This window comes from Lemur catta, chromosome 1 (assembly GCF_020740605.2).
Source record: "Lemur catta isolate mLemCat1 chromosome 1, mLemCat1.pri, whole genome shotgun sequence".
In the NCBI taxonomy this organism is placed as follows: domain Eukaryota; kingdom Metazoa; phylum Chordata; class Mammalia; order Primates; family Lemuridae; genus Lemur; species Lemur catta.
The window spans coordinates 103,270,780-103,276,709 of NC_059128.1; positions in this window are offsets into that span (position 1 = coordinate 103,270,780).

A 5,930-nucleotide genomic window follows, 5' to 3' on the forward strand; every position below is an offset into this window, starting at 1 on the left:
GTCCTGGGGTCTCGGCTGGGCTCTGATGCGCCAGGTAGCTCTGGGCAGGAAGCTCTGTCCCTGGGCTCGCACCTGGTCCGTCTAACAGGACAGTAATGCCCACACCAGCGCTCTGCCTCTGAGGGCTACGGTGAGGCTACCGGGACAAGAAGGGCCTTTGGGAACAGATTCCCGGCACCAGCTGTGGGAAGAACCGCCCCATAAGCTCAGCGTTTTTCCCCCCCGGCTTCCTCTGAAGCCGACCCCCCAGGAGGACTGTGACTTCCTCTGACACCACTTCCTGCAGCTGGGACCTCACTCAGCTCAGAGTGTGGAAACCGTCATGGGCCAACAGTGTCACCTGCACACTCAGTCCTGCTACCGGGAAAGCCCTCCGCAAAGCGGCCCCCAAGCCCCACACTTCAGACTCAGACCAGAATGTTCCCCCCAGCAGTGCCTGCCCAACCTTGCGGGGAGGGGAAGGGTCCCAGGCTGGCACCAGGATGTGGAGGGTGTGGTCCCCGCTGTGCCACTGAGGCACTAGTTGCCTTAAGGACTTCCCCTTGCCGGGCCCACCTGCAGTGCTGACCAGGCAAGAACCCCAGAAGCTCAGAGCTGGGAGGCACCGGGCTTTCCGCAGACAAAAGGTGTGGAAGACCCCAAATGGGGAGATGGGCCCTGGCACCTGAGGGTGCCTCCTGGGCTCTCCACAAGGCATGGGTGGCAGCAGCCCCACTGCAGGCTGCCAGGGGCGAGGGCAGGACAGAGACACGGTCCTACTCTGGGTGTTCCCTGCGCGGGGGTGGGGCTAACAGCCCTGCCTCGCTGCTCCCCCTCGCGTGCCTAGCATTTCACACCGCCCACCCTCCCCACCACGCTATGAGCTCGCACTGCTTGGCTTTGCACGTGCTGCTTCCGCTGCCTGGAACACTCGCACCCCGCTCCCGGGTCTGGCTGCCAGAATGGAGAGTGGACAGAGAGCCTGGGGCTCGGCGGCCCAGGGGGTCCGGGGCCAGTCCGGGAGGGCAGAGCGGGAGGCAGCCCCGCAGCCGGCCTACCAGCAGCGAGCGCGAGCTCAGGGTTCCCAGGCGCCGGGATGGGACCGGGGCTGGGAGACGGGTCGGAGGCTGGGGCAGATTGCGCAGACAGTCTGGATTGCGGAGGAGCTGGCGGCGCAGGGCCCGGCTTGGCGCGGGCGGCTGTGGGGGAGGCTGGAACTGCAGACTATTTTTAGGCTCCTGCTGATTTGAGAGAAAGGATGCTCCGGGCTACAAGCCCTTATTCGCTGGGGAAAGACTAAGGTGGCCCCAGTTTCCCCTCACCCAACCCCTGGAGCTCAAGGTCTCCGGAGCTTCCTCTTTCTTCTCTAAGGACTGGGGGTTTGGGCCAGGAGGCAGACTGGAAGCATCCCCAACACCCCAGATATGCAAACACCCACAAGAGGTGATTTCCATACCATTTGCACGCTGCCGCCTGCTTCCTGACCAGAAGGAACTGCAAAGTCCCCATTGAGAGGACCCTCAACAGAGCAGTGCACTCACCCGAGTCCACCTCCGCCTGCCCGTCTGGGCATCAGGAAAGTCCCGAGAGTGACATAAGCTCTAAAGTCAGAGAGCACAAACGGGGGGTGTTAGCACCATGGTGGAGCCACTGCTAGGCTCGGGGCAGCAAATATGTTCCCTCGGACCAATCGGTGGTGGCTCTTGAAGAGCAATGAGGACCCATTCACTCCACAAATGACATATTGAGCACCTACCATGTGCTAGGCACCTTCTAGGTGCTGGAGGTTTAGCTGCAAACAAAAAAGACAAAATCCCTGTCCTCATGGAGCAGATATTCTATAGTGGTGCAGTCCCATAGAAATACGGTATGAGCCCCACATATCATTTTAAATTTCCCACTGGCCACATTAAAGTTAAATAGGTGAAATTAATTTTATATTTTATTTACCCCAATATATCCAAAATACCATCATTTCAGTGTGTAATCAATATAACAATTTGAGATCAATTCTCTTTTTTTTCATACTATGTTTCCAAACTCCAGTGTGTCTTTTTTTTTTTTTTTTTTTTGAGGCAGAGTCTCACTCTGTTGCCTGGGCTAGAGTGAGTGCTGTGGCGTCAGCCTAGCTCACGGCAACCTCAAACTCCTGGGCTCAAACAATCCTCCTGCCTCAGCCTCTTGAGTAGCTGGGACTACAGGCATGAGCCACCATGCCCAGCTAATTTTTTTCTATATATATCTTTAGTTGGCCAGATAATTTCTTTCTATTTTTAGTAGAGACGGAGTCTCGCTCTTGCTCAGGCTGGTCTCGAACTCCTGAGCTCAAACGATCCTCCCGCCTCGGCCTCCCAGAGTGCTAGGATTACAGGCGTGAGCCACCGCACCCGGCCTCCAGTGTGTCTTTTACGCCCACAGCACATCTCAGTTCAGATGAGGCATATTTCGAGCGCTCAGTAGCCCTGGGAGAAGGCAGTGCGGGAATTCTGAACTGCTCCTCCGAGCTCAGCAGAAAGGAACGCCACAACTGATTAGCGACGTCTGCTCTGGGCAGGGGCCAGAGCTGGATGGAGCTGCAGGCCATGTGTTTGCCCACCATGAAACAGGCCCAACCCCAAACTTGCGTTCACCTCTGCCTAAGCCCTTCTGAGCCCATTCGTTTTATCTGACTTGAGAAAACCGCCAGAGTTCTGGGACCTTGACCTGGCCTGGGTCCAAGAGTTCTGGCACAAACGGGATCCCACAGAAAGGCCCGGCGCGTTATCAAGGACGAGTGCCTCCTGGGTGTGGTCCTGTGCTCCTTCCCTTGGTGGGGGCTGGCTCATGGCCACTGGTGACCCTGAGAATGCGGGTTTTGTTTTTGTTTTTTCCCCAAGGTCTCTTCCTCCCATTGCTAACCAACAACAACATGAAAGTGTTTCCTGAGCCCGATTTAGCCATTTCAGCCCCACTCCATCGGCCCACGCCCGCGGACCTCCTGTCTGGCGCCCTAGCCGGGATCGCTCCACTTTCTTTTCCACATATGAGAGGCTAAATTTGGGCCATGGAAGGAGCTGGAAACACCTGGGGAGGGGGGAGGGGGTTGTGCTTGGAGTGTGGCAGGAGGGGATGGGGTGTGAGTAAAACTGGATCTCAGGCCCCCATCATTATCATCATTATCCCCACCATCATGATCATCACCATCTACCCACCCCTGCTCAGAATCCTTCCATGGCTCCCTAGTATCTGCAGGGTAAAGATTTGGGCCTTAGCTCCCAGGACCTGGGCACTGATGGAGTTGTCCAATCTCAGCTCCAGATATTCTCCATTCCTTCATCCTATTGATTCATTCAGCAAGAATGCATTGAGCACGTACTATGTGCCAGGCACTGTTCTACGAGCTGGAGACACAGCTGCGAACAAAACTGACAAGGATTCCTGCTTCACGGAGCTCACTTTACTCCAGTCAGGCTCGTAACACCCAGGCCCTCTCATACCCCCAGGTCTTTGCAAATGCTGTTCCCTCTTTCATTCAGTCACTCTCCTCCTGGGGGACTGCCATGCATCCTCTAAAGGCCCCACTCAAAGCCTTCCCTGAGCACCCCCGCAAATGGGTTAGGTGCCCCCTTTGAGCGCCCACCTCCAGCCTAGGATCATCACACATGTGGTCCCCATCCAGCCCCGCTTCTCCCTTCCCTGCCAGGCTGAGCCTCGTCTCCCAGGGACCCCAGGGCCTGTGTCTAGGTGCACCTTCCCTCATTCCCACAGCTCAGGGCTAAGCAGGCTGCAACACTGGGGTGGGAAGGTTCAGGACTCCTCTGGAGAATTCCAGGTCACTCTGAAATCTCTGCCTGGGAGCATCCTACTCCTGGCATTCCAGGGCAGGGACTCACGGGACAAAGGTGTGGAGTGGTTCCAGCAAAGGTGGGTGGAGGATTGAGGAGAGATGGGGCCAGCAGGGCCTTGAATGCCAGAGTAGGACTGACTGGTCTGTAAGTGCAGGGATGTTGAAGGGTCATATGCAGCAGAGAGACAAGAAAGAACAGTCTTCCCCCAGGGGAGAGGGTGGCAGGGCATGGACAGGGGATAAACTTCAGTGGCCTCTTAGATTTATAAGGCAGGAAGGAGACATAAAGGGGTCTCCAGTTCCCTGCTGGCTTCCCCAGGACAGCTGAGCTTTCGCAGTCTTTTTTGTCTTCCTCCTCCCCAGAGAGCATGCACAGGACGTCCCCAGCCTGGCCCTCAAGAGGCCAATGTTGATATCGTGTGGATAACCCTGTAGCAGATCGTCCTGCCACTGGGGCCCAGGGCTGAGCCTAACGGTCCTGTCTGCTGTGCTGCTTGTCCATCGGGGGAACAAGGCAGGAGCCTGTGCCGGGCTGGCCCCTCCCCACCAGCTCATTTACATGGGATTTACACAGGCTCATTTCATGCCTCAATGCACATGGCTTCCCTCCCAGCCCAGCCTCTCCCGCAGCCAGCCGCCATAGAGACAAAAGAGTGGGTTCTGTCACTCAAAGCCCATCAGAGTACCAAGAGCATCCCTGAAGGGAAGAGGGAGGTCCAGAGAGGGCAGGGACCCCACTGGAGGTCACCCAGCACTTCAGGAGGGACCAGGGCTTGAGCCCACACTGTCCCCACCAGCCGCTCAGCTCACTTGAGGCTGGAACTCACTCCCGTCCTTTGCTTTGCCACCAGGCAGGGGCTTGCTGAGGGAGCCTGTGAAGCCCCCATGCCCATGCTGACATTGGCTGGGAGCAGGAATACAGACAGACTGGGACAGGCGAGATGTGCAAGAGACGGCTCCGCAGAAGCCCAGGCCCAGCCCTTCCTTTGACACATGAGAGACGTGAGGCTCTGCCCTGGACCACAAGGGGTGACAGCAGCCCCAGGTCTCTGCCTCCAGCCCAGGGCTCTTCTGGGTCCCCGAAACTCCCAAAGACCCCCAGCCCCGACCGAGTACCTGCTGCCACCTTGGTCACCCTGGGAAGGCCGGGTGCGGGAGAGGAAAGAGCCGGGGAGAATCCTCCGTGCCGGGTGGCCCCTGGGAGCCCAGAGCAGACCGAAGGCAGAGGGGACACTCCACATGGGGCGATTCCGGTCCTGCGGGGCCTGCCAGAGCCCCAGAAGCTGGGCTCAGACTCAGAGAGGGGAACTGTCCCAAGTCTGTTATGAGTCACTGCTCAGGGTAAGCTCCCAGCAAACCTCGAAGGCCAAGGTCCCCTCCACCAGGGGCAGGGGACAAAGAGAAGGGAACAAAGGGGAGAGAATACAGGAGGGGAAGCCTCTAGGGGACGTCTGGGCTCCTCTCTGCATCACCCCTTTGCCCCTGAACCCTTGTCCTGACTTCCATCCCCCCAGCAGCCTCCCAACTCCCCTCCCCACCTTCCGTCCCAGCCTCAGGCCCCTTCTTGCACAGACTTTGGTGTTCTAAATCCCGTTTGCTTTACCTTGGATGGGGCTCTGAGTTTCTAAGACACAAATCCTGCCTCATCCCTGCCCCAGGCCCCTCCCCACTCTCCGCCTCATCCCCTCGCCTCCACACGCCCCCCTCACCCTGACCACCTACCCTCCCTGTTGGCCTGGCCTGGAGCAAATCCCCTTCCCTCTTCCCCGGCAGCACCGGCCTCCGGCCCAGGGGAGCACACACAGCTACCACCAGAGATCCCAAGGGCCTCATTGGATCAGCTTTCTCTCCCAGAACTTGAAGGCAGAGGGTGGGAGGTGGAGGCTGGCAATGGTGAAAGGGGTGCAGGAGCTGTAAGGGCTCCAGGGTCAAGGCTTGGGCAGGCAGCATGCCGCCCAGGAGTTGGGGGCTCAGACCCCCATTCCCGCCTCTCGCTAGCCAGGGCCTGCTGGGCTGGTCCCTGGGCTAACAAGGCAATGTGAGAATGGAGGCGCTGGGTGAGACACGGGAGCCCCACCCTCCCACCCTGACCAGGACTGCGGCGCAGGCAAGGAGCAGGCACAGG